The following is a 24366-nucleotide window of genomic DNA, read 5'->3' on the forward strand; positions in this document are numbered from 1 at the left end:
TAGAGCAATTATTATTTATTAGCTCTCTGTCACCTTGAACAAATACTGTGCATCCCATTGCCAACTCATGTGATCATTTTAAGAACATCTTCATATCTTTCAAATTTAAAAATATATATAATCACCTCTTTGCATTGATATTGCAGGTGTGTTGTGGTATTATTGGTGTTTGTTTGCTTTTTTATTTTGTTTTGCTGTGTTTTCTTATTTTCAGAATTTTTTCTCGGATTGCAAGAGTGACCTCTAGTGTGAAACATCTGTAGTTATAATCTCAAACTCCAAAATCTCTTATCCAGCCTTAGTTTCCACAGGTATCAGTGTTATGTGTAATAGAACTAAAGAAACCTCCACAAATATGACAACTTATAACCTAAAATTAAAGCTGGATTTCTATTAGTGCACATGTATTTTATTCCTAAGCTTTGGCGACCAAAGGATAGTCTCATTCTAGAGATTCTGAGATGGCAAGGGCATCACTTCTACAAATACCCTTATAGGGAACTGGAAGTAAATTATGACATTCTTTATGAAATGGATGTATTTGATTGCAGAAAGCATATTTTTAAATCTCTTGTTGCCCCTGGATTTCCTATAGTGAATAATTGGCTTGTGTATTCATTTGTTCTCTTTCTCCTCTAGGGAAAGAAAGTGTTTTCCTGCCCACCATGCTGAGTAGATGGAAAGTGTAAAGAACAAACTATATTCTTTACAGGCAAATTTGGACTTAAGTGTATGCCTTGCTTTTACACAAAGTCAGCCAGAAAATGTGCAGTATAGTCGATGGAAGTACTTATTCCCTATATAAGGTTAAATGAAAGATTTTCCTGACTTTCAAGGGCTAGCTAGCTCCCTTGCAATGAAAACATTGATCTCTCACATTAGCTTAATGTTTTAAACTTATATAGGACTTCAATTCAAATAATTTTACTTCCTCCACTGTCCACTTTTAGGGAGTAGGCATTATCTGTCCCATTTCACTGATGAAAAATGTGAGGTCCAATGATAAGCAATGGCATATCCAAAGTGAAACATATGTAATACACAGTGAAGTTATGAGCCTTTGAGCTGCAGATTCATTGTTTTCACTCACCTGCATCAGAATATATCAGTCAAACTAAACTAAAGTAATGTATACAATTTTTAAAAGACTTACATAAAAAGTTCTATGAGAATGTGCGATAATCTCCTTGTAAGAATCAAGGGAGATATATATGGAGATCCTATTAACTTATGTCATTAACAAGTAGGAAGAATGTGAGTAGATGAGGAAAATCACTCCAAATTAAGCAAAATCAGGGAAATGGGAAAGTGTGGAGTGTATATAAGAAATAGAAAGTAGTCCAACTTTTCTAACTGTGGAAAAGTTTTAGGAAAGAAGATAGTAAAAGAAAGTTCAGAGCAGAACATGATACTCTTCTATTCTAGAATGGAAGTTCTCAACTTCAGTACAATTGCCATTTGGAACTGGATTATCCTTTCTTGCGAGGACACTCTGTACTATAAGGTGTTAGCAGCATCCCTGGGATCTGCCCAATAGATAACAGTAATATCCCTTCCCTCACTTGTGACAAACAAAAATGTCTTTAAATGTTGTAAAATGTTCTCTCTAAAGCATAATTACCCCTTACTGAAAACTACTTACATTAGTAGATTATGGAAGCCATCTCATATTTTGAGATAGAGAAATTGTATAAATATGTCTATGCTTACAGAAGGTAAACATTACCAAGATCTACAGGGTAAATTGGAAAGAGGAAACAACTGAAGAAAAATTGTTAAAAGCTTGACAGGATGATATAGTAATGGTCTCGGGTTAGGGGACAGAGGTAGGTGTTTTATTGGAAAGAACATTAAACTGAAGGGCATGATACTTGAAGTGCATTGCAAGCTCTGTCAGTATATGTTCTTGAAAGAGTCATTTTAAAAACCTTGCTCCCTATTTCTCATCTAGAGTAAGTGAGTGAGATATGAGGATCTCAAAGCTGCCTTCCAGCTCAATTCTAGATAGATACAAAAATGCTGTCTCTAACTTTAACCACACTCATTATTCTCTATATGTATTTTTAAAGAATCTTAATGAGCCTCCAATGTGGGTCTGACTTCTCTGTATAAAGACAAAGAGTATGACCTCACTGTGATTTGAAATGCAGTTTAAAGATATGTGGTTGTATTACTTTCAAATAGATGAAGTACTTAGAACATAGATGTTGATGTATTGCCTAGGCAAGATCTTTTGGAAACTACTTTTGTTCATTAACATAGCATTTACTGAAAGCATACTAAGTGCAAAACTCTGTTAGGTTTTGCATACGTTTATATGATGAGTTAGTTACGGGATCTACCAAGGAGCTTCAAAAATAGTAAAGCAATAAAAATATACATGTACACAATTGTAATGCAGAGAAGAATGTAGGACATTCTGAAAAAAACATATGTTCAAGCCTCATGAACACCAACAGGCTGATTTTTAAATTGTTTTGTCATGTAGACAACACGTACATCTGGGTTCAAGAAATAAATAAAATACACAAAATTTTATTGATTTGCTAAAATATTTGAATAAGCAAAAAATATAATTTAAACACTTATGCATCAGTTCAATTAAAATGTTTAAGGTACAGTTTGATTGTAATTGTTCCACACATAGACTAAACTCATTTGCTAGTGAAATCTTAAGTAGACGATAATGGTTGGGAGCTAGCAAACTTATATGTCAATGGTTGATTTAAAGAACTTGAAATCAATTTTCTTTTTCAAGTATGTAAAATACTAAATATCCTTCTTAAAATCACATTTATACTATTCCTTGCTTTAGTAATTTTTTCTAAAGTAATAGTAATTTTATTTTTTTAATTTTTAAAATATTATTTTATTGGTACATTTTAAGTATACAATATAATGACGTTCATCATTGGAAATTTGCACCTTTATATAATCTCTCTTGGTTCTTATTTTTCCCCCTTCCCCTGCCCTCCCTTCAAACCTTCCATCTCTCCCTATTTACAAAGACTTTGTTTCCATTTTTCCTCATATTAACTTCATTCCCTTCTTTCCTTTCCCCTACCCCTCCCAATTCCCCTTCCCCTTTGCCCCTTTTCTTCCTATTTCACATTATCTATTATACCATTTAGTTCTTAATTACACTTTCAGTTTCTCACACTAGAGAAACTATTCCGTATTTACATATAGGTGTCCTATTTATTTCATTTAAGATTATCGCTTCAATGTGCATCCATTTATCTATAAATGTCTCTAATTTCTCATTTTTATGGCTGAGTAGTACTCTGCTTTATTAAAAAAACACATTTTCTTTATCCAGTCTCCAGTTGATGGGCATTTGGGCTGCTTCCAAATTTTAGCTATTACAAATTGTGCTGCTATGAACATGGATGCACATATATCACTGTGGTATGATTCTTTTAATTCTTTGGGGAAGATACCTAGCTGGGGAATAACTGGGTCAAATGTGACTTCCAGTCCTAATTCTTTGAGGTATCTCCATACTGATTTCCACAGTGGTTGCACCAGTCTACACTCTCACCACCAGTGGAGGAGGGTTCATCTTTCACAACAGCCTCACCAGCATTTTTTACTGGTTGGTTTCATGATAGCAGCCATTCTTTCTGGGGTGAGGTGGAATCTCAGTGTTGTTTTCATTTGCATCTCTAGAACAACCAGTGATGTTGAACACTTTTTCATATATTTATTTGCTACTTCTACTTCTTCATCTGAGAAATGCCTGTTCATTTCAGATGGCCATTTTCGAACTGGGTCTTTAAATTTGGGAGGTCTGATCTTTTTAAGTTCCTTATAGACTTGAGATAGTAGACCTTTGTCTGAGGAAGAGCAGGTGAAGATTTTTTTCCCACATTATGTGTTGTCTCTTCACACTGCTGGTGGTTTCTCTTGCTGTGCAGAAGCTTTTTAATAAGAAGAGAAACCACTTTTTGATTCTGCTAGTTCACGGACAACTGAGGTTTTGTGCATAAAATATTTCCTACACCAATGTCTTCAAGAGTTCTACCTAACCTCTGTTCCAGCCAGTTCAGCGTTTCTATTTTAATATTTAGATCTTTAATTCATTTAGATTTTAGTTTAGTGCATGGTGAGAGATATAGGTCTAGTTTTAATCACTGGCAAGTTGAAACCCATTTTTTCCAGTACCATTCGTTAAAGAGGCTATCTTTCCCCAGTGGGGGTGTTTGGCTCCTTTTTCGAAGATGAGATGGCTGAGTGTGTCTGGAGTTGTTTCTGCATCTTCTAATCTGTTCCACCGGTCCTCAAGTCTGTTTCTTTGCCAGCACCATGCTGTTTTTATCACAGTAGCTTTGTAGTATAGTTTCAAGTTGGGGGTTTTGATACCCCCTGCCATGTCTCTGTTGCCTAGAATTGCTTTTGCTATTCTGGGTCTCTCCTTGGTCCAAATCAATTTTTGGATTGTTTTCTCAAGGTCCATGAAATATGCTGCTGGGATTTCAATTGGGATTGCATTGAATCTATATAGCAGTTTTGGAAGTATGGCCATTTTCACTATATTGATCCTTCCTACCCTGGAGCAGGGGATATCTTTCGATTTTCTGATATCGTCTTCAATCTCTCTTTTCAGAGTGCTATAGTTTTCAGAGAAGAGGTCTTTGATTTCTTTTGGTAGGTTAATTCCTAGGTATTTCAGTATTTGGATGCTATTGTGAAAGGAATTGTTTGCCCTATTTCTCTCTCAGTGAGTCTGTTATTCGTATAGAGCAAAGTACTGATTTTTGTGTGTTGACATTGTATCCAGCTAATTTCCTGAATTTGGTTATTAAGTCTGGAAGACTTTTGGTGGAGTTCTTGGGTCATCTATATAGTATCATGTCATCTGCAAATAATGACAATTTGACTTCTTTATTTCCTATCTGTATTCTTTTTATTTCTTTCCCTTATCTAATTGCCGTGGGTAATGTTTCCAAAAGTATATTGAACAAGAGTGGTGATAATGGACATCCTTGTCTTGTTCCTGATTTTAGTGTGAAGGACTTCAGTCTTTGACCATTTAGCATGATATTGGCTGTTGATATTTTCATACATGGCTTTTATCAGATTGAGGTAGAGACCATCTATTCTAATTTTTTGTAGGGTTTTTATCATAAATGTGTGTTAGGCTTTGTGAAATCCTTTTTCTGCATTTCTGGAGATAATCATATGGTTTTTGTCCTTGCTGCTATTGATACAGTGTATTACAGTGATTGATTTGCATATGTTGAACCATCCCTGCACCCCTGGGATGAATCCCACTTAGTCAGTGTGTATGATCTTGATGATCTTCTATATTCTATTTGCCAGTATCTTATTAAGGATTTTTGCATCTGTGTTCATTAGTGAGATTTGCCTATACTTATCTTTCTCCATTGGGTCTTTCTCTGCTTTGGGATCAAGGTGATGTTTACTTCCAGGAAAGAATTCTGTAGTATTGCTTCCCTTTCAATTTTATTGAAGAATTTAAACCATAGTGGCAGTAGTTCCTCTCTAAATGTCTTGTAGAATTCAGCAGTGAAGCCATCAGAACCTCAGCTTTTCTTATTTGGTAAGTTTTTAATTACATTTTCAATTGAATTGATGATATTGGGTTGTTTATAATCTTTAGGTCTTCTTTGTTCAACTTTGTTAATTCATACATGTCTAGGAATCTCTCCATTTCTTCTGTGTTTTACATCTTATTGGCATATAATTTCTCAACTAGGTATTGAAGTACCTCTGGATTTCTGGTGGGCCTGTTGTAATTTCACCCTTTTCATTCCTAATTGCATGGATGTGGGCCTTTTCTTTCCTTTTTCTGATAAGGTTGGCTAAGGGTTTGTCAATTTTCTTTATTCTTTCAAAGAACCAACTCTTGGCATCATCGATTTTTTGTATCCTTCTCTTAGTCGCCACTGAATTGATTTCTCCTCTGATCTTTATAATTTCCTCCCTTGTATGAGCTTTGGGTTTGTCCTGCTCTTCTTTTTCTAGAAACTTGAGGTTCAGCATCAGGTTGTTTAAATGGGCTCACTCTGTTTTCCTAATATGTGTATTCACTAATATGAATTTCCCTCATAAGACTGCTTTCATTGTGTCCCATAGATTCTGAAATGTTATATTGTCACTGTCATTTAATTGAAGAAACTGTTTGATTCCTTCCTAATTTCCTCTGTGACACATTAGTTTTTCAGAAGTGTGTTGTTCATTTCCATGTGTTCATGAAATTTTTCGAGTTTCTTTTGCTATGGATCTCCAATTTCATCACACTATGGTCTGATAATATACAGGGGATAACTTCAATTCCTTTGCACTTACTTAAACAAGTTCTATGAGCGAGTATGTGGTCTAATTTGGAGAACGGCCCATGTGCAGCTGAAAAGAATGTGTATTCTGATTTTGTGGGGTGAACACTCTGTATACCTCTGTTAAGTTCATTTGTTCAAGAGTTCGATTGAGTTCTAGTATTTCATTCCTTATTTTTTGTCTAGTTGATCCATTTATTTGTGACAGTAGGGTATTGAGGTCCCCCACTATTATTGTATTAGTACATATATGACTTTTCAGGTCCATTAGTATTTGTTTAGTATATTTGGGCATACTAGTGTTCGGTGCATATATATTTATGATTGTAATCTTTTCCTGTTGTATTGTTTCCTTTACAAGCATGTAGTGTCCTTCTTTGTCTCTCTTAATCAGTGTTGGTTTGAAATCTACTTGATCTTCAAAGAAGATAGCTACTCCTTCTTTTTGGGGGGTTCCTGTCACATGGAGTATTGTTTTCCACCCTTTAACTTTCAGTCTATGAGTTTCCTTTTGAATTAAGTGTGTTTCTCGTATGCAACATATTGTTGGATTTTGCTTCTTGACCCATTTTGCCAGTCTATTTCTTTTGATTGGTGAATTGAGACCATTAACATTGATGGTGATAACTGATACATATTGACTTATCATTGTCATGAAATTTTTGTTGTTGGATTTTTCCCCTTTACATGTAATTTCTTGTCGTGCCCAATGGATTCATTCTGCTGTGCTTCCTAGGGTTGTGAGACTCATTGTCTGTTCCTAGGATTTTAACTAAAATTTTTTGGAGTGCTTGTTTCATATTGATGAAGTTCCCATGGTGGTCTTTGTCATGAAAGTATCTTATTTCTCCATCAATTTTGAAAGATATTTTTGCAGGGTACATCATTGTGGTTGGACAGTGTTTTCCTTTAGGGCTTGAAATATGTCACCCCAAGCTCTTCTTGCCTTGAGGGTCTGTGTTGAGAAGTCTGCTGTGATTCTGATGGCCTTTCCTTTGTAAGTGATTTGCTTCTTTTCTCTAACTGCTTGTAGAACTTTGTTGTTCTATTGAGTTGCTGGAATCTTAACAATTATATGTCTATGTGTAGAGTTTTCTTGATCAAGGCTATTTGGAGTCCCATATGCCTCACTTATCTGTATGTCAAGTTCTTTTCCCCTGCTTGGGAAGTTTTCTGTCAGTACTTCTGTGAACAATTTTTTAAAAATTTTATTTATATATGTATTTATTGGTACATTTTAGGTATAAAATACATTTACATTTATCATTGGGTGTTTGTACCAGAACATGATGTATCCTAGTTTTTATTTTTTCTCCCATTACCTGTGTACCCATTACCCCCTCCACCCTTCCCTATTTACACAGAGTTTGACTCAATTTTTTAAATTTCTCATAACTTTTCCTTTCCCTTCCTCCCTTTCCCCTTCCCCTCCCACCATCCCCTAACTCTTTTACCTTTTCTTATTTCAAATTATCAATTATTCATTTTAATCATTTTCATCCTTATGTACACTTTCAATTTCTCACATTAGAGAAACTATTCAGTATTTACACATGTGTTTCCTATTTATTTCACTTAAGAGTATGGCCTCAACATACATCCATTTAGCTATAAATGTCTCTAGTTTCTCATTCTTTATGACTGAGTAATACTTCATTTTATAGAAAAACCACATCTTCTTTATCTAGTATCCAGTCAATGGGCACTTGGGCTGTTTCCAAGCTTTAGCTATTACAAACTGTGCTGCTATAAACATAGGTGCACATATATTGCTGTGGTATGATTCTTTTAATTCTTTGGGAAAGATTCCAGTAGTGGAATAGCTGGATCAAATGGGACCTATAGTCCTAGTTATTTCAGGTATTTCCATACTGATTTCCACAGTGGTTGCACCAATCTACAGTCCACCAATGATGGAGAAGTGTTCCTTTCTCTCCACACCCCCGCCAGCATTTGTTATTTGTTGATTTCTTGATAGCAACCAATCTTTGTGGGGTGAGGTGGAATCTCAGTGTTGTTTTCATCTGCATCTCTCAAATGACCAGTGATGTTGAACATTTTTTCATATATTTATTTGCTGTTTTTACTTCTGGTCTGAGAAATGTCTGTTCATTTTGGATGCTCATTTTTGAATTGGGTCTTTGAATTTGGAGGATCTGATGTTTTTCAGTTCTTTATATATTCCAGATAGTAGTCCTTTGTCTGAGGTACAGCTGCTAAATATTTCTTCCCACATTGTATGTTGTCTCTTAGCTCTGTTGGTAGTTTCTCTTGCAGTGCAGAAGCTTTTTAGTAAGATGAGATCCCAGTTGTTGATTCTTTGTGCTAGCTCCTGTGCTACTGAGGATTTGTTCACAAAGTCTGTTCCTCTGCCAATGTCATCAAGAGTTCTACCTAACTTATCTTTCAGCAAGTTTAGTGTCTTTGGCTTAATATTTAGATCTTTAATCTACTTCAATCTTAGTTTAGTGCACGGTGATATGTATGGGTCTAGTTTTAATCTTTGGCAGGTTGAAATCCAGTTTTTCTAACACCATTTATTAAATAGGCTATCTTTCCTCCAATGAGGCTGGTTGGCTCCTTTGTCAAAGACGAGGTGGCTGAGTATGTCTAGAGTTGTTTCTGCATCTTCTAATCTACTCCACTGATCATTGGGTCTGTTTCTTTGCCAGTACCATGCTGTTTTTATCACAGTAGCTTTGTAGTTTAGTTTCAAGTTGGGGATTGTGATACCCCCAGCCATGTCTCTCTTGCCTAGAATTACTTTTGCTATTCTAGGTTTCTTCTGCTTCCAAATGAATTTCTGGATTGTTTTCTCTAGTTCTGTGAAGTATATTGTTGGAATTTCATTAGGCATTGCATTGAATCTATATAGTAGTTTTGGAAGTATGGCCATTTTCACTATATTGGTTCTGCCTACCCAGGAACAAGGGATATCTTTCCATTTTCTTATATCCTCTTCGATCTCCTTTTTCAGAGAGCTGTAGTTTTCAGTGTAGAGGTGTTTTGCTTCCTTCTTTAGGTTGATTCCCAGATATTTCATTTTTTTAGATGATATTATAAAAGGAATTATTTCCCGAATTTCTCTCAATGGGTCTGCTATTTGCATATAAAAGGCTATTGTTTTTTGAGTGTTGACCTTGTATCCAGCTACTCTACTGAATCTGTCAAATAGGTCTAGCAGACTTTTGACTGATTTTTTTTGGATCTTCTATGTAAAGTATCATATCATCAGCAAATAATGACAGTTTTACTTCTTCCTTTCCTATCTTTATTCCTTTTAATTCTTTCTCTTTTCTAATTGCTATGGCTAAAGTTTCCAGAACAATATTGAACAGGAGTGGTGATAGTGGGCATCCTTGTCTTATTCCTGATTTTAACGTGAAAGTTTTCAGTTTTTGACCATTTAGTATGATGTTGGCTGTTGGTTTTTCATAGATAGCCTTAATCAGGTTGAGATAAAGACCTTCTATTCCAATTTTCTGTAGGGTTTTTATCATGAATGGGTGTTGGATTTTGTCAAATGCTTTTTCTGCATCTACTGAGATGATCATGTGGTTTTTGTCCTTGACTCTGTTAATACAGTGTATTGCATTTATTGATTTATGGATGGTGATCCATCCTTGCATCCCAGGGATAAATCCGACTTGGTCAGGGTGTATGATCTTCTTGATGACCCTCTGTATTCTGTTTGCCAGTATCTTGTTGAGGATTTTTGCATCTATGTTCATTAGGGAGATTGGTCTGTAGTGGTCTCTTTTTGGGTTGTGTCTTTCCCTGGTTTTGGAATCAAAGTAACACTTGCTTCCAGGAATGAATTTGGAAGCCTTGCTTCTCTTTCAATTTCCTTGATAAAGAGTAATGGTGTTAGTTCGTCTTTAAATGTCTTGTAGAATTCAGCAGTGAACCCATCAGGACCTGGGCTTTTCTTTGTTGGTAAGTTTTCTATTACATTTTCAATTTCACTCATTTTTATTGGGGTGTTTAGAATTTCTATATCTTCTTCATTTAATTTTGGCAATTCGTCTGTATCTAGGAATCTGTCCATTTCTTCTGTGTTTTCCATTTTATTAGAGTACAGGTTTTCAAAGTAGGTATTGATGATTGTCTGAATTTCTGCTGTAATTGTTGTGGCTTCAACTTTTTCATTCTTAATTGCATGGATTTGAGTCTTTTTTTTCCTTTTTTGATAAGATTGGCTAAAGGTTTATTGATTTTAATTATTCTTTCAAAAAACCAACTCTTTGATTCATTGATTTTTTTATATCATTCTCTTAGTCTCCATTGCATTGATTTCTGCTCAGATCTTTATAATTTCCTTTCTTGTACGAGCTTTAGGTTTGTTATGCTTTTATTTTTCTAGAAGCTTGAGGTTCTGCATTAGGTTATTTAACTGAGTTCTCTCTGTTGTCCTAACATGGGCATTCACTACTATGAATTTCCCGAATAGAACAGCTTTCATTGTGTCCCACAGATTCCTATATGTTGTACTGTCATTATCATTTACTTGTAGAAACTGTCTAATTTCTTCTTTAATTTCCTCTGTCACCTATTGGTTGTTCAGGAGGGTGTTGCTCAATTTCCATGTATTTGTGGGAGTTTTGCAGTTTCTTATGTTATTGAACTCCAATTGTATTACACTATGGTCTGATAATATACAGGGAATTACTTTGATTCTTTTGCATTTACTTAGATATGTCCTATGATCTAGCATGTGATCTATTTTGGAGAATGACCATGTGCAGCTGAAAAGGATATGTATTATGATTTTGTGGGGTGGAACACTCTGTAAACATCTATTAAGTTCTTTTGTTTAATAGCTTGGTTCAGTTCTAGAATTTCATTGTTAATTTTTTTCTAGTTGATCTGTTTATTTGTGATAGAGGGGTATTGAGGTCCCGCACTACAATTGTATTAGTGCTTATTTGGTTTTTCTTGTCCATTAATATTTGTTTTATATAGTTGGGGGCATTCATATTTGGTGCATATATATTTAGGATTGTCATCTCTTCCTCTTGGATTGTTCCTTTCACAAGGATGTAGGGACCATCTTTGTCTCTCTTAATTAGTTTTGGTTTGAAATCTACTTTGTCTGCAAATAAGATTGCTATGCCTGCTTTTTTCTGGGTTCCTGTGACATGGAGAACTGTTTTCCATCCTTTTACTTTCAGTCTATGAATTTCGTTTTGAGTTAGGTGTGTTTCTTGTATACAGCATATTGCTGGGTTTTGCTTTGTAATCCATTCTGCCAGTCTATTTCTTTTGATTGGTGAATTGAGGCCATTAACATTGATAGTTATAATTGACAGATATTGACTCATCCTTATCATGATGTTTTACTGTTGTTGGCTCTTTTATTTCTTATTTTCCCCCATTTCACTTTAGTGTCTTACCTTGCATGGTGCCTTCTCTCTGCTGGGCCTCATGGAGTTGTGACCTTCATTGTTTTTTTCTAGGATATTGCTTAAAATTGTTTGGAGTTCTGGTTTGGTGCTCATGAGGTTTCTCAGGTGTTCTTTGTCATGAAAGTGTCTAATTTCCCCATGGATTTTGAAAGATAATTTTGCTGGATACAACAGTCTAGGTTGGAAGTTATTTCCTTTTAGGGCTTGAAATACTTCTCTCCAGGCTCTCCTTGATTTGAGGGTTTGTGTTGAGAAATCTGCTGTGATTCTGAAGGGCTTTCCTTTGTAGATGATTTGTTTCTTTTTTCTAACTGCCTGTAGAATTTTGTTCTTCTGTTGGGTTTCTGGGATCTTGACTATTATGTGTCTAGGTGTAGATTTGTTTTGGTCATGGCTGGTTGGAGTTCTATATGCCTCACTTATCTGTACGTCCAATTCTCTACCTCTGTCTGGGAAGTTTTCTACTATTACTTCTGTGAACACTTTTTCTTATGTCAATTGTACTTTCTCCTGCTTTTTCGTGGGCTCCTATGAGTCTTATGTTATTCTTCTTTGTTGGATTGATTTCTCATGGTCCCTTACTAACTTTAAGAAATCTCTGTTTTCATGGTCCTTCACCACAATCCTGTCTTCTATATCTGATATTCTGTCTTTAGATTCTCTTAGTCTGCTCTGCATGTTTTCAATGGAGTTTTTAAAGTCTTGAATATCCGTTTGAATCTGTTTCATGGATTCCATTAATTTCTTATGTCGATAGATCATGTTTTCCATTTCTTTCTTATGCTGGGCATTCATGGCTTCCAGCATGTTTCTGATCTCATCTATTTTCTTATTTGTTTCTACTCTAGAGCTTCTAATCATGTCTTTCATTCTGCTCACCATGTCTGTATTTATCTGGGAGATTATTTCTGCTTTGAATTTTTCTAGAGCCTTATACATCTACTTTGTTACTTCCTGTGCTATCAGTGCAGTGTGTTCAAGTGGTTGCTTGTCAGACTTTTCCACCTCATTTCCCCCAGAATTTCCTTTTTGTGGTGTGGGAGGCTGCATTAAGTGTCTTCTCATTTTTGTTTTTGGTACTGTCCTTGGTTTAATTCCTGGGTTGATATTTCAAAATTGCTTAATGTAGGTATCTTTATTGCTTGTGTTTAGAACCCTTGTGTAATGATTGCTTTTCAGAGGTGTCTTCTAAATATAGCTTGTGTTTGGCTATTTTATTTTCCTTATACCAGGTCAGAAAATGAGGCTATTTTCCTTATACCAGGAAGGAAAACTAATTAGATCAATCACAACATATTAGGCCCAAAGACATAGTTAGCAATACCATAGCATCAAGCACAGCTTAGAAAATGACAATTTGTGGTAGTTATTAATCTATCAATTTTAACTGTGTGAGTTAAATTAAAACCAAGGACCGACCTAAGTTTATAATGCATAAGCTCTTCAATATAGCACCTTTCCCCTTCAGGGTGGGGAGTTGAAAGGAGTTGGGGAGGGAGGGACAGGTAGAAAGAACAGGTAAGATTAGTGGTGAGGCCCGAAGACACAGAAAGATCACACAAACTCTAAGAAGTTGTTAAAGGCAAGAGAAAATGGCAGAATGAAAGAACAAAGATGTGAATAGAATCACCTAACAGCAATAGGGAGGCTAGATACCAAATTTACTTTCCTTTAAACCTAATGATAGTCAAGAGAAGGAAAAAGAGAAGAAAAAAACAATAAGGGAGAAATCTGAATTCAGCACAGAAAGGAACAAATGGGGAGATGGGGAGCAATGTGGGACAGCAAGAGAATGAGTGAGAGAGAGGGAAAAAAAGATAAAAGAAAGAAAAGTATAACTTTGAAGAGTAGAGAGAAAGTAAACATTAAGAATTGAAAATAGGAGAAAAAAAATTTTTTTTCTTTTTTGCAAATAGCACTAGAAATTATGGGCCTCCTTCAGGGTATGTCTCTGCTGTCACAATAGGCAATGTAGGAATCCATGTGCATATGTGAGTCAATGAGTCTCAGCAAGCCAGCACCAGACCAAGTACAGTGGCCTGATGTGCCTTTATTGTACAGATTCTCTTTACTTTTCCACTGAGCTTCAGTTTTCATCGAGGAGCCTGAGAAGCCCTCTTTCTGTTTCTAACTTCTGCTCTATGTTGTGGCGCTCAGGACAAGGGTCTTTATAATCTCCTGTGCCTCTGCAGTGTGGGACCAGGTAGCAGAAAAGCCAGAAGGCCAGAAATGCATGGGGTGGGGTGGGGATTGGCCCTTGAAATGTGCCCAAGCAGACCTCACCGTGGCGTGGGCGGGGCCCGGGATGGCCACGACGTAGCTTCAAGCTGCTCGTCTGTCTCACCTAGACCGTCCAGCTTCTGTGAACATTATTTTTAATGTTGTCTGCACTCCTGTTTCTTTGTTGACTCCACTCAGTCTTATGTTACTCTGTTTTGCATTTTCTGGAAGCTACTGGATTGATTTCTCATGGTCCCTTACAATTTTGAAGCAATTTTTCTTTTCCTGGTCACTAATTGCAATCTTTTCTTCTATATCTGAAATTCTGTCCTCATATTGGCTCATTCTGCTACGTAGACTTTCAATGGAGTTTTTAATCTCCTGGAAATCTGTTTTTATCTGTTTTATGGATTCCATTTGTTTCCTATGTTGGAATTCCATCATGTTCCTCAGGTCCTCTACTTTTTTGTCTGTGTCCTCTCTAGATTTATCAATCATGTCTCGCACTACAGGCACAATCTCTGCTATTATCTGAGAAATTATTTCTGATTTCATGTTTTTCCAGATCCTCTTTCGTTCCCAGTTCAGGGAATCCAGGTGGTTGAGTATCAGAGTGTTCCATCTCATTTCCCTTTGGGGTTGCTGTAGCTTATCTGGAAGTCTGGTTGTTAGAATTGTTTACATGTCTTCTCATTTTGAGGGAGGGGGTGCTATTGGTCTCTCTGCAGCTCACCTCTTGTGGGCTGGGAGCGGTGGCATGGCAGCCCGGAAGCCCTTTCCTCTGGGCTGGGAGCAGTGGATTAGTGGTCCATAGGCCCCTCCTCCTGGGTGGGAGCGGTGGACAGGAGGCCTGGCAGCCCCTTCCTCTGGGCTGGGAATGGTGGAATGGCCCCAACAGTATTTTTAATGTTAAGGTTTTACTATATATCATATAAATAAGTACATATATTGTTAGAATATTTTTCCCTTGTGCTGTTTTCTATGGACTTCAGGTTATCAGCAGGGCTATGAACATGGCTGATGCACCACTTTGATGAATAGGTCCTACTTGAGATATTGAGGTATGTACTCACTCCCATATACAGAGTAATCGGGATGTTGCAGAGACACATGTAATTAATTCAGGGAGAAAATGCTGAGAAAGGAGTGGAGGAGATGATAGATACCTAGATAGGCAGGTAGGTAGCTTTTTAGGCCCAAAATACAGATAATTGGCAACTATTGAGAAATTTAGCATACAGTTTAGATGTTTTATATTCTTTCCTTTTACCTGCTAAGTTATTGTACTGCTTTTCATTTCTTATTTAGTGAACAAGTAGGGGATGGACTCAATGGGGAAGCCAATTTGACTCCTTTAGCTATCTTTAAGGAGAAATACATGAAAAGAAGTTCAAACTAGTACCCAAAATGTATTTTCATATTATTTATGAATTCCAAAATTCTCTGCCATCTCTTCCACTCTTTGTAGATAAGCACAGGAAATTTTGTTCAGGTAATTTTGAAATTGAGAAGACTATATCTAGAATGATGCATATTTTTCTTACATATAGGAAGTGTGTGGATAAAGAGAAAAATAATATAAAATATAAAATACAGGTACAGGAAACTAGAATGTTCTAAAGAAAGTCTCATGGAGAGAAAGAAGCTGCTTAGCAAAATAGGCTATTCCAGTTGAAACCTAACTCTTATATATAAATATATTCCATGTAACAATATTAATATAGGAAGGTAATTATTCACCCAACTTGGGAGAGCTAAGACTAGCCATTTCTACATCAGAAAGGAAAGGGTTGGGGTAAATATTAAGAAAAAGGAAATAAGAGCACATGCAATTAAGAGTAGTCTACTAAAGGGAGGCTTAGGAATCATGGTCACTTCAAATCCTTAAAGAAATGATAATAATAATAATAAAACTGGTGCAGAACACAATTTCCTTAAAGAGAAAAATCATAATGACTTAATTAAAACAAGCATACCTTCATTTTTTATGCAGTTATATCTGTTGGTAAACTAAGAGTATTCTAGCCAGCAAACCAAGTCTTCTGTGTGCCTAGCATTGTGCTAGCCACTAAGGAAGAGAAGACCCAATCCTCCATCCTCGGGGAGCTCACTGTCTGATCTCCTTGAGAAAACCATATGCAGCAAATGGAGCCTTTGGTTTTGTGGTTCTGATGTTCAATACAAGGAATGGAGATAACATGAATACTGAGGCTTTTGCATCACCACCTATACTCCTAGTTGCAGAGAATATTTGGCATTGTTTACTTGAATATTACTTTCAAAGACATGTCTCTGCTTCCTCTGTGTCCAGCTACTTTACTAGCCCATTTCTAGTTGGCACATTGAACACCTTTCCATCAGGTGGCCATGAATACATGGCAGAGGCCCAGTCCGTGCACATAAAGTAAAATTCATGTTGGCCTGTTTCCAGTCCAAATGCATCAGGAAAGAAATTTTCCCTCATTTCTGAGTTAAGTGGTTAAGGAAACTCACCTTTGAGCATGTATTTAACTTGAGAGCTGTAGAGGAAAGAGATTATTTTCAATAAGACTTTTGACTAAAGAGACCAAGTGAAAGAAAGCAATGGGAATGGGCCAAGATGGATGAAATGCTGACAGCAAGGGAAATGGGCCAAGGTGGATGAATTGCTGAGGTCCCTGTTGGCTCCAGTCAAATAGAGAGGTGGCTGTTCCAGGAACAATCAGCTTTGAAACTTTCTCTTCCATACTAGGTCAGTCTTAGTCTGTTACTTGTAGGACATTCACACTGTGGGAAATAGGAAAGAATATAAGGCATAATCCTGCCCTAAGAAGTCTATGAAAAGTTCTGGGGATTAAACTCAAACAGGTGAAAACTACCAGTCTAAAAAATTTCATGAAATTGTCTTTAACAAAGATTACTCTTTGATATTACATCGACTCAACACCTTGTAAAGGACTTTGGCTATCCTATGTACTTGTTATATGCTTGTTGAAATGAAGTGTCATATTTATGAAACAAAATATATCAGCCTATGAAAATTCAAAATAGAGTGAGATATCTATTTCTAGGAGCCTACATATAAAGAAAGTAACTGTAATTGGAAGTTGCAAGTTGTGGTAGAATTTTATAAGCATTTTTTAAACCAAAAATGGCAGCCTTATACAGGCTTTAGGAAGGAGAGGGCAGAGATAGGATTAGATCCAGAGGACAGGAAGAGTGGAGATGATTCAGGAGTCAGAAATGTTCCCTGTGGATTTGACTGAGAATTTTGGATGAAAAGGAGAAAAGATTATTGAGCAGCTGCTTTGAGGACTTTGAGTCAATAGATTAGTAGAGAGGAATTTCAGAAAGGTCTGCTGTGTTAAGCAATCCTTATTGCTTAACAACTGTGCTGCTCTTTGAGAAACTTTGCTAAATGTGAACATTAATTTTCAAAGAAAAAATGCACACAGCACATGGAAAGGTACAGAAATCCCCTTTTGTAGCTTCATCTTGTTAGCAAAAATGTAGACATAATTTTATAAAATTAGCCAATTGCTTTATTATGAGAGGTAGAAATAATAATGAAAAGTTACACTATGGAGGAGATGTATAAGTTAGTAAGGCTAGGTGCAGTGTAGCACACACCTATTAACAGCAGCACACCAACAAGTAAGGAAAACAATGATGATGTGAGGGTGCATTTCTATCAGAAAGGTTGGCTCAGTGCTACAGGAAGAGAAATTAGAGGACCTAGAACTGGACATTTTCAGAGTTGAAGCACATTGTGATTAAAGCAATGGAGAATACAAGAGAGGCCTCAAAGTATACTTCACCAACTTTCTGAATTTATTCCTGTTATAAGACTCATTATTATATGAATTTAAGTCACTTTTCTATTGATATGATTAAATAGGTTGACTAAAACCTATATTTCTAAATCACTAAAGGAATTTTTTAATTAAGTCATTTAATCTCAAAGATTTTATGGAATTGGTCTGTGTTTTCCTTTCACTTAACACAATGTAGAGAATCATGTGCATTTAACTTTGAACTACTAATTCAGTCCAACTGAATTCTTTTGCAACTATACACACACTTGAGTGCACATAGAAAGATAGTATAATTGCTTTGTTCAACTCTGCTGACATCTTGTTTTGTTGAGTATGAATTGGACTTCCTAGAGGAGTGACTTAATATCCAAGGACTTTATCTTTTCCCCTAGAGAGCTTTTTAAAATCATTTGTCAAGCTGAGGTTTGGAAAGCACTGGTTCAAGGAGAGCAGGGCCAAAAGCCAAGATCAGCAAAGCTAATATAAACAGTCAAGGGCCAGTGGGGTAGAAAGGAACTAGAGTTCAAGGCAAGGTAGGGTTCATAGACAGGAAGACTGATCTAGAATAAACAGCCAGAAGTTAGAGGATGAAGAGGAACTGAGAATTGAGGCAGAACATGTAGGCTGGGTCAGATACAAAACACCATGGCCAAGGTAACTTGGAGTTAAAGCTAAAATCTATCTGAGACACAGAAACCTACTCCCCCTTCCTGTGTTCAAATACTGGTGGTTGATGGCTAGAACTCAAAATGAAGCAGTCGACCCCACCTGGAAATTCCTAACAGCTACTTGAAGTATTCGAACATCAGACTTGGAAGAGTACTTAGAGATTTTCTCAGTTGACCCTATCACTTTTTAAAAGAAGAAACTATGGGCTCATTAAGAGAGTAGAATTCTCACACAAAAAATTTTAGCAACCTAGTAAGAGGTCTGGGACTATGACTTTGGTGTCCAGACCTCAGTACTCTCCATCTGTTTCTACCTTGCCTACACCTGTAGCCCTTGAATGGGAGTTAAGACCAAGAAATCCAGATCTTCAGAAACTGAGCTATCCAGGCCTTTTCCTAAGGAGATGAAAAAAGGTAAAAATAAAGTTTGCGGCCATGGTATATAGTCACAGTGGGGGTTCTCTTCATTCACTCTAGATCAAATTCAATAACAGAAACTTTTAAGGTTCATACTACTTGGCAACTTAGCTAGGTAAGTCCTATGAACTCTAAAGAATGCATTCTCAATTGGACATTACAACAATCATCCAGTTGTAGACTAAAGCAAACCCTTTATTGATACTTTCAATTATGGAAACAGTGCTCTTTCTCACCTTACTTTTAAGTCTGATGGTGTTATTCCTCTCTAATACAGACAAATTAACTGTGGCCATATTCCCCACCACACTCGAAAAAACATTCCCTGGGTTCAGATACACAGTTAGAGAAGAAATGTTAGAAAATTTAAGGCATTCACATGTGTTTGTGCTCTCTCTCTCTTCTTCTCTACCTCCTTCCCTTCCCTCCATCTCCTTCCCTTTCTCCTTAACATCTTCCTCTTTTTATCCCTCACATTAGTCCAAAGATACTAAAACATTTCCTCCCATGTTTCTTTATGTCTAGATCAATTAACTCTGGTACCTACTTTCTTCTCTCACAAAGTTTCATTGTTTTCTGGGCAGAAAACTCTACTTTTCAGAACTTTCCACCATCTGGGACAACTAATTCATGTCTTCTTGTCTCATCAAATTTTCACCTCCCTTTGGATCATATTGGAATAAATGCATGTTTTTTCTTTCGACTTTTAGGTTCATGAAAACTTCCTCTCAGCTATAATTTAGAATTTACCTCACTGACTGTATCATTTAATTTAGAAAAAAAAGATTAAAAGGTAGCATAAATTCACTCTGGAATGTGTAAGCTGTTTCTTTTTTCTGATATATACAGATGGGAAAGCAACATTGTCTCTAGGAGATTGAACAACACACTACATGTTAGAAGATATGAATTCCTTTTTCAGAATTGAAACTAGCTCAAAATTTGACTTCTGGAAAACCAGTTGTCTGAGTCTGTTTCTAAACTTCAGTAATCTGCTCAGTTGATTTGAGATTGTAGTCTCAGAGAATGCAAAGACACTCATGTTTTCACCAGTTTAGTTTTGGCTGCAAGTGGGTACTTAACATATTGGATGACTGATGGAAAAGCTAGTGTAAGGAATGAAGAGCCAGTGTGAATAAAAGGTCAGTATGAGGATCTCTCTCTCTCTCTCCCTCTCCCTCTCCCTCTCCCTCTCCCTCTCCCTCTTCCTCTGCCTCCTGGGGATGGAAACCTGGGCCTTATGCCTGCTAAGCACGTGCTCAACTGCTGGTCTATATCCCCAACCAGCTTTTCCCTTGTCAAACAATGAAACGATGGCATTGAACTATAAGTTACACTCTTAATGGGACATTCCCGATATGCAGACTTTGACTCTCTTTTTTATTTACCAATCAGGAAAACCATAACAGTTCAAATATGTATAAGAGTGCAATTAATATAAACATGACCTCAGATTTTCTGTAATTTTTAAGGAGTAATTTTAAATCTTCAATGTATTATTAGCAATTAACTACTTAAAATAAATTTCACCACAGAAAGTAACATGTGCCTGTGTTCTGTGTGTTCTAACACTGACCTACTAGACTACAGTGTAAAAGTCAGGATATTCTCACAAGTACAAATGAGATATATGTCCTAATTGTGGATTCTCTGCTTAAGAAAGGGAAAAGCCTCTTGAAAGTTGTAGTTACAAAGTACGTAAGTCACAGCAGGAAGGGGAATAGCTTTCACATTGGTATTATAACTATACAGCCCTCTTTTCATCTTATCTTCTAAAGAGCAAATCCAAGCATGAACTCAGGAAGAAAGGAGAGTATCTGTTTATGTTAGCACTAACAAGAATAGAAACTCAATGCTTTAGCCTTGATGATAATGGAGAAAATAAAACATATTATTCAAGCTGAAGATACACACTTTATAGATTTCTACAGTGGAACTTCAGACACCTAGTCATTGTGGTAGATTGAATTAATATGATAAAGACTCATCTCTTGTTCTAGCCACAGAAAAATTGCTGGCCAAACTAGGATAAAAAGTTGGTATGCTTAGCCCAGTTTGAAAGCAGATAAAGGAAATTCCACACTTTCAGAATGAAAAGGGAACTCAAAGCCAGAGAAAGAAGAATAAGAATTTATAAATTGAAGCTGAATTTCTCCTGAGGTTTTTAGAACCAGATATGAAACTTAAAGGTCTAAGGACTTGAGCTCAGGAAATGTGTAAAGTATGGAAGATAAATTAGGCCCCAGCAAAACTCTACAGGTCCAAGTGGTCTATCCTGCCTAATAATGTATGAACTACAGACTAGAAAGCTCTGCTCATTGGCCCAGGAAAACAGCCAGGAAATTTCTTCAGTTCAGTGCCATGGCCATAAATGGGAAGAAATAATTCAGAGAAAATAGAACTATACACATGTACCAAGCCTGGCTCTGAACTTAAATTCACATATGACACATGTGACACAAACATGTAAGCTAAGAAATTAACAGAAAAATTAGTTTCAAACCAGTTAAACTTGTAGGTCCTTGGTAGTGACAACCTTGAACCTACTCAGGGAATTCCTCTCTAGTCCTCAGCACCCAAAAATTACACAGGAAAAACAATCCCAGCTATAGATGAAAACAGTAATGACATTAAAAACTTCAGTAGAAAATTAATCATCATAAAACTGTTTCCTCAAACAGAAATGGAAAAAAATTTCATCTCAAAAAGTAGAGAGAATAGGATGATTTAAAAGAGATGTTTTAAAAAATTGAAGTTGTCTAAAGAGAACAAAGAAGGGAGAAAAAATTACTTGGCAAAAAAAAAGATACTGATGGTTTCCTGTGGCCTTTATAAAATTCGTAGTCTATGGAGGGGCAAAGGTAGATTGAAAATTAAATTGTTGCCCTTGAGAAGTTCTCAGAAAATTCTTATAGAGGAAGAGATTAAGATGTATTCAAATTAAAATATACTTAATAATTTTACCCTTAGCTGCATTTCTCTCACATCAGATAATTCAGTCTCAGTTTCTTTCCAAGTTCTTCTAAGAGCAATTCTATGGATTTGAAATGCAAAACAGAATCTGTTACCTAATTCATCTAAAGAAATATTCACATAAAGGAAGAATGAGTGACGTTCTGAAATTCATCTCTTGTTTTATTTTGATCCTTCTCATTAATGTCAATGAAAATATTGAATAATATACGTATCAGAAACTACACTGGCTTTTCCTCTGCAAATATAGGTTTCAAAATAAACGAAAATATTCCAACCAAAAATTGAGTACTTATAGTAAATCCATTATATTTTAGTACTAATGGTAAATTGTGTTATGCATATCATTTGTATCAATAAAATTTTAGTAAACTTATATATATTATAGTCATATTATTTCTTTAAAACAAGTTATTTTATTCCAGCACATCATTGATGTCTTTGTTGTTTAGAAATTGTGGAAATTATAAAATGTGGATCCCTTACCTCTCTAACTCCCACTCCTTTCTTAATCCCATCTACATTCACACCCACAAGTGCACAGAGAGATATACAAGTTCTACTAACATCACAATTTTCACTGTAGTTTGATTTTTATTACCCCATAATCTGGTTTTGAAAAGTTTGGGCTCTAACACCCAGGAAAACTTGATGGGACATAGGCACTGTAGATTTCTTTGCTGAAAATATCAATATTCTGTGTTTATCTGTTTCAACACAAATGTCCAGCAAATTTATGGCTGCAACAATTTAATCTTGTTAAGATTTCTAGACTTTTAAGATCTCTAATCAACCTTCTCACAATGTGGACTCTCAGAGAGCTCTCAGAGAAAGGAAACTGGCAAGGTGATAAGACAATGGAAAGCCAATCCACTCTGTGTATGAAAACTTTCCAGCAAACCTCACTTATCAGCACTAATGCACTGACTCACAAAGTTCTTTCAATGCTGATAATTTTTATCCTATTTAGATGTGAATGTAAATTGCCTTTCTCTAATAATAAGGCAGTAACAGAATGACTTTGAAGATCTCTGGAGGCAAAACATACAGTAGCTAACAGATGCCAATAGTAGATGGGAATTAGCACAAAAGGCATATTTTAGAAAAGCCTGGGGAGATTCTGCTTCAGGTTATTTTCCCAATCAAGGCAGAGATCTTTCTCATCCATTTTGGAAGAGAAGATGCCCACTCACTGGCACACGCTGAATATCACTATCTGACACAGGAGTTGATTGCTTTGGGATTATCTTTAGAGTAGTGTGTATGAAGGTTGGATGGTTCCCTGGTTTGTACATTGACAAAAGTATATTTAGTCAGCATTCATACAACCTAGACTGCTGTAATAACTGTTTCTTGTGTTTATTTAAGAAGAACCTATCTGGTGGGACAGTAAAAACATTCCTCTGAGGAAAGCAAAAATGAATTTTATGGAGAAAATTTTATGCTATAATGTTATGTATGAGTAGGAGATTTCTGTATCAAAAATGTCAGAATTGTACTCTCTATAACACTAATCTACTTTGCAAGAAGAAAAGAAATCAATTGCAGCAAAAATACAGTTGATTATATAGTTAATGATAACTATAATTGAAACAAAATTTTTAATTATACTAGAAAGATGCATAATAAAAAGTGCCAAAATAGTGCCTAGAATTATTTTAACACAGTGAATAATACAAAGAATATACAAGATATTATAAGATTGAAATTTTTCCTGCATGTATTTCTTCTAGATATTTTTTGGTTGAAAATTTTTCTTTTGGTTTGTATATTAGGGTACTCCAGAGAGACAAAAATAAGGTAATAGATTATAGATAGAGATATAGTTAGAGATAGAAGATTTATTAAAGGAATTAGCTCACATGTTTATGAAGGCTGAGAAACCCCACAATAGACAGTTGCAAGCTGGAGAACCAAAGTAGAATGGCTCAGCCTGAGTCCTAAAAACTCTAAACTGAGTAAGCTGATAATGTTTCTCTTAGCACAAATCCAAAGTCTCAAAACTCCAAGGTACTTCTGGTGCAAGTCCCCTAGTCCAATGGCCAGAGAACTTGGAGTTCTGAAGCCCAATAAAAGGAAAAGAAGGATGCTTCAGCTTTAGCAGAGAGATTGTAAATTTTTCTTTCCTATCTTTTTTTCTCCCCTTCACCACCAGCAGATTGGATGGTGCCCACTCAGTCTACCACCTCAAATTTCAGTTTCTTCTGAAGAAACACTCACAGATGTACCTAAAAATAATACTACATCAGCTATCTTGATATTTCTTAATCTATTCAAGTCGACACCTCTATTCAACCATTACTGTTTGCATTATTCAGTTATTCTTAAAAACAAAATTTCCTTGGTCAATCTTAATCATGGTGGATGGTCTATTATATCTGCTCATACATCAAGAATTAACTTATACTTTTGATTAATGTTAGCTTCAAAAGTGAGTCCAAGTAAGCAATACTTACTACTCTCAAAAAGAAAAATAATAAGAGATTTTTTTCCATCTGATTCTTTCATGTTAATTCTTGGGTGGGAGGCAGTAAAAATAAACAGTTCTAAAAAGTAAGTAACAGTCTATATTTTGTAATTTTTATAATAG

At 35.9% G+C, this 24366-nt stretch overlaps 1 protein-coding gene across 2 annotated transcripts in view; it reads left to right on the forward strand.

Moving 5' to 3' along the window:
* Positions 1-24366, forward strand: part of Il1rapl2 (interleukin 1 receptor accessory protein like 2) — a 647009-nt gene that overhangs the window by 550502 nt on the left and 72141 nt on the right. The window lies entirely within an intron of this gene.

This window comes from Heterocephalus glaber, unplaced genomic scaffold (genome assembly GCF_053883595.1).
Source record: "Heterocephalus glaber isolate CG9 unplaced genomic scaffold, H.glaber_assembly_v1.0 deba00001613, whole genome shotgun sequence".
In the NCBI taxonomy this organism is placed as follows: Eukaryota; Metazoa; Chordata; class Mammalia; order Rodentia; family Bathyergidae; genus Heterocephalus; species Heterocephalus glaber.